The sequence below is a fragment of the Mandrillus leucophaeus genome, unplaced genomic scaffold, assembly GCF_000951045.1.
Source record: "Mandrillus leucophaeus isolate KB7577 unplaced genomic scaffold, Mleu.le_1.0 Scaffold258, whole genome shotgun sequence".
Taxonomy (NCBI): Eukaryota; Metazoa; Chordata; class Mammalia; order Primates; family Cercopithecidae; genus Mandrillus; species Mandrillus leucophaeus.
This window is the reverse complement of record NW_012102676.1, coordinates 327,887-333,679: the sequence shown is the minus strand read 5'-3', so window position 1 is coordinate 333,679 and position 5,793 is coordinate 327,887.

Genomic DNA, 5,793 nt, shown 5'->3' with positions numbered 1-5,793 from the left:
AGTGAAGTCTAATTGCCTTATCTCTTGTGATCTTGCTTGACCCAGGGTTATATTAATTCTTTGGCAAAACAGGCCCCTTGTTCCTCAGACAATCAGCCATAAGTATTATTTTCCTTAATGTACCTTCTGATTAATATTGAGTGTGAAACTGTAATGGCTATTAGTGGGGGATGCATTGAGTATTGACTCATGTTAAAAATCAGTATTCAGAATAGAGGGAGGTTGAAGCTGAGGTATAACTTACATTGGGGAAAGCATGGCTAAGCCATTAGCAATTTCTACCTAAATGTAAGAAGAATGAGACCTTTTTCCTGTCTTCCTATAGATTATGTGAACAGTTTTTAGAATTGCATTTTGACTTATCTATAGCATTTCTGAGTGTATCTCCTTGTTTAGATTTTCTAGTGGTTGCTCTAGATACTACATTCTCTCTATCTATAATCTTAATAGTTTACTGTCACTGACATTTTGCCAGTTTGAGTGAAGGGTAGAAACTTTACCTCCCTTCAAGTCTCTTTACCTTCTCCTTTTAAAGATAGAGTTGTCTTAAATATTTCCTGTATATATCTTGAGTATCCCATAATATGATACTATAATTTTTGCTTTAGCCATCAAACATAATTTGGAAAACTCAAAGGAAGAAGGCAAAAATATTGTACTTCCCTATATGCTTACTCTCTGTTGCTTTTTCTTCCTGATGTTCCAAAATTCCATTTTTAGCATTTGCATTCTGTTTTAAGAATTTTCTTTAGCCATTCTTTTTGGGTGTAGATGCTGACAACAGATTCTCTTAAATTTCATTAACTGGAGGAGTGCTTGATTCTCCAGATGCAGGATGCTAGGTTCACAGTTTTTTCTAAAAACATTACAAAAATGTTGTCCCTGCTCTTGTCCTCCAGGGTTTCTGATGAGAAATCTGCTGTCTTTTCAATTATTTTTGTCTATATGTCATACATTGTTTTTCTCCCTGCTTTTTAAGTCTTTGTGTTTAGTTTTCAGAAATTTTATTATCATATCTTAAATTTCTGTAGGTTTCTCTATCTGGATTCTGTGGATTTCTGTCTTTTGTCAAACTGGGAATCTGTCAGTCAAATTATTTTTTTCAAATACCTTTTCAGTCCCAACATCTCTTTCTGTTCCTTCAAAGATGCCAATGACATGAATGTTAAAACTTTTGTTATAATCCCACAAGCTCCTGAGGCTGTGTTCATTTTATTTTTTCATCATATTCTCTATTGTTTAGATTTAGTTATTTTTTTCTTCTACTTCAATTTTGCCAATTCTTTCCTCTGTTTTCTTCATTTCTCTATTGAGTTATTGCTTTTTTTAAAAATTTCAGTTGTACTTTTCCACTTCAAAATTTCCATTTGGTTTTTCTTTTTATTCATTCTTCTTCTAGTTCTTTGCTGAGACTTTCTAATTGTTAAATTTGCCTTAAGCATGTCTGTAATTGCTCACTGAGGCACCTTTATGATGGCTGCTTTAAAATCCTTGCCAGGTAATTCCAACATCTGTGTCACCTCCATGTTGACATCGGTTGGTTGGCTTTTCTCATTTAAGTTGAGATTTTCATGGTTCCTTGGTATGATGAATGTTTCTTGTTTTTGAATGTATTCTGGACATTAACTCTGAGAGTGGTGAAAGTCCTTGCTTCTCAGTTGGTCTTGACACCATCACCTGTGAGAGGTGGTGCCTCATTATCCCCAGTGGTGGTGGATATCCTGGCTTTCCACTTGGCCTTTGCTGTCAAAAGTGGTAGTAAAGCCATAACTTTTCCAACAGTGTTTGGTTGGAGTAGAGTGGTTATTGTCCAAAACTTTTTTGTCTTTCTGGGCTGTGCCTGTCTTGTTTCTTTGGTTAGAAAGAGCACGTCTTTATTGGAGCTTATTTTGTCTATGCCCATTGGAACTTTCAGGTTACCAGCTTCATCTGTCTCGATTTTAGAATACTTGAGGAAAAAAAAAAAAAAAACCCAGGGAACTCACCATTGTGTTATTCCTCCAGTCCCAAGGTCTCTGGTTGGCCTTCTTCTCTATCTCTGAGAGTCTTCTTGTGTTTGTTTTATTTATAATTCCCATGATTTTTAGCTGTACTTAGTGAGAAGAATAGAAATAAGTATATTTACTCCATTTTGTCTAAAACTCTAAAAGTTTTTCTCTGAGATTTTTATCCTTGTAAAGACTGAAACAACTCAGTTTAAGACTAAAGTTTAGAATTAGGGAGAAATAACATAAAGAACTTTAATAACATTACTCCAAGCTATTGAATGCCAACTATATGCCAGAAATGTACAATCATTTATTTCTAATCCTTACAATAATATTATAAAGCAGTTATTACAATTCCAATTGTATAGATGAGGTAAATAAGTTCATAAAGATTAGTCATTTGTCCATGATTTCTCAGTGACTACAAATTGAAACCAGGAATCAAACCCCTATCTGATTCTAAAGACTGAGCTTTTATTCATAAGTTAAAATATAAAGATGAGCCTACCCAGCAGGTTCACCTAGCCCACTGCCTAGACAGAGTCAATTTATCAAGACAGGGGAATTGCAATAGAGAGTTTAATTCACACAGAGCTGGCTGGATGGGAGATCAGAATTTTATTGTTGCTCAAACCATTCTCCCCCAAAACTCAGGGATTGGGGTTTTTAAGGATAATTTGGTGGATGGGGGTTCAGAACACGGGGAGTGCTGATTGGTCAGGTCAGAGATGAAGTCACAGGGAGTCAAAACTGTCCTCTTGTACTGAGACCGTTCCTGGGTAAGAATCACAAGATCAGATGAGCCAGTTTATCCATGTGAGTGTTGCGGCTGATTCACCCAGAGCAAGGTCTGCAAAATATCTCAAGCACTGAAGTTAGATTTTACAACAGTGATGTCATCCTGAGGAGAAATTTGGGAGGTTTAGAATCTTTCAGTCTCCAGCCACATGACTCCTAAACCATAATTTCTTATCTTGTAGCTAATTTGTTAGTTCTGCAAAGGCAGTCTAGTCCCCAGGCAGGAAGGGGGTTTGTTTTGGGAAAGGGCTGTTATCATCTTTGTTTCAAAGTCAAATTGTAAACTAAGTTCTTCCCAAAGTTAGTTCGGCCTATGCCCAGAAGTGAATAAAGACAGCTTGGAGATTAGAAGCAAGATGGAATTGGTTAGGTCAGATCTCTTTCAGTATCATAATTTTCTCAGTTATAATTTTTGCAAAGGCAGTTTCAGGAAGAATGGAGGTTGGGCCTGCAGACGAAAAGGAGAGTGGGTATCTCCAAGTTTCAAGCTATTATCATGATGATATGACAATACAAATATTCTAAGATACTCTCATATACAGATAGTGTGTGCTGGACTGTATGTATGGACTGTCAGAAAATATTCTTGTTAGTGGTGATTAAAATATTTCCTCTTTTTATACTTGGGTTGTTGCAGTGAAGAGTTCAAAATATATGAAGATTAGGAGGGAATTCAACTCAATTTATTCAACTCATGGTTCTTTGCAGCTCATAATGGTAACATTGGATAAATATTTATTGAATGAATAATTACAATTTATCAAACACTTGTTAGGTTCTAAGCTTGGTGTTTTGCTACATTATCCCTCTTCCTTAAAACAATCTATCAAGTGGGAATTATTATTATTAATACAATTATAAATTATTTACATAAAGCAATGGAGGTTTTGAAACAAATTAGGTGATTTATCTAACATAGGTTATAAATGGCTGAACTGGAATTTGAATCTAGCCCCTCTCTAACAGCTGGGTTCTTGGACACAACACACCCTACCAACAAGTGCTGAGAGAAACTAGAGGAAGCCTGACTGCAGAGATGAGACAGGCCCAAGAGACAGCAGAAACATTCCTGTAAATGCTGCTATACTGAAGCCAGGAATCAGATGATGTTGTTAATTGACACCTATTGGTTAGAGCCACCTAGGTAGATACTTCAAATTCTCCCTTTTAGAATGGTTGGTACTTTGTCTTTGTGCTAAGATCCAGTGACATTTGCCCCTAATTTACCTTGCTCTGTTAGTTCTGTCTGGAAAGCTCCACAATCACTGCATAACTCTTCAGGAGAGGATACCATTATTTATATTATTAATTTTCTCTGGTTCCTTTTGTTCTTTTAATCTAATCTAATCCTTTGTTATTGATGAGTCCAAGTATCTAGGTACAGCAGAGGGAAAAAAAAAGTTAACTTTGGGTTGAACACTTTTAATGCTGCAACTCCATAAATAGTGAAGTGCCACTTTGAAAGTGTCTTTTGTGTTGCTCTGATGTCATACTGTGAATTATCATTATTTTGGACTTTATGATAATGTATATCCGGCTAGGTGACGTTAAACTTTGATTAATGTTTAGAATCAAATGCCTTCGGAAAAGTGAGTCTATGCCAAAAAATGGTGTAAATAAGATTTCAAGTAGGAACATTTACTTATTTAAGCCAACAAACTAATTAAAAACTTGAGTAGTCATAAAACCAAATAGCAATAGGTTGAAATCACTCTGTCTATACAGTTTATCTTATATATTAAAAACAGACCATTTTTATCCATTCACTAAAGTGAAGTCTTTAATAGAAATTGGATAAGTTAGATCCAGTTACTGTCTAAACTTGAAGGTAAACTATACTTATTTTTAGCTAGTTCATTTTGTATTACTTCCTGCAGTACAAATGAGCTATTCACTGAGAATCTGGGGAAAATCCCAGATCTGTTAGCCAATTCAGCAGTCTGCACAGTGGTTGACTGATGGTGTTGATTGGTGTCTGTGAGATTTTGAGAGCTCTGAAAGTATCAAACAGAACGACACACACACAAAAGTAGGGAATGGATTGGAAGACCTGGGAGTGTTTCTAACCCAAAGGACTTTCTATATCCTTTAGTATCTAAAAAATTCTTGGCCTTCTATAAAGCTGTCGCCAGCAGCAGATGAGGATGGCGTTCTGCTTACTGGTTACCTTCCCCTGGGGTCCTACTTGTAGTTCCAGATCAGAGATTGGAAAACTAGTTCAGATGACCTCCTACTCAACAATGGATTTGAATTGAGAACCTTAGGTGCAAATGAATAATTATGTTTATTCCAAAAGAGAGTGTTTTTCCTAGTTTTGAAGATAAGTTGAAGATTACAAAGGACGGCCCTTTGAGTAGTCATCATTTACTACTGGGTGAATGTTTATCAGTGTTAGGGTCTGAAATTATTACTTCCCTTTTCAGGTATTAGTCTGAAGCAGCCAGTGTATTTAAATAAAGTAGGTAGCTCTTGATTGGCCTCTGGTGATTTTGTTTAAGTTCATCCATCCTGGGTCAGATGACCTAGAGGTAATTGCAGAAACAGATCTCCTGGTAATCGTTGCTAGCTGCAGAAATATTTTAACTGCTGGTTTTCTTTAAATTACGATTTACTCCATGGTAAAATGGTAAAGACCGCACTCTTAATTCCAAATTTTGAATTTAAAGGTTAAGAAAAAATCAGGGTCTTAGATATAGAAGCTTTTGGAATAGGGAAGGATTTAAACCAAAGGTAACTAGCTTTAAGTAATACAGAAAGACAGTTAAAGAAAAAAAACAAAACCCAAAACAACAACGGCTCCCACCACCCACCACTGTTTTATTTCTTGGGTCACTCTATTCACTTGTTCACATTTAAAATTACTCTCAAATGTGTTCAATTAATAATTTGGTTCTAAAACTAGTCGGGGTGATTTTGGCATTTTGTTATAGGATAGTGATATGTAAACTCTTACTGGGTAAGTCTTCAGAAAAGAGTGTTTCTTTTTTCTTCTTTTAAATAGTCAGAA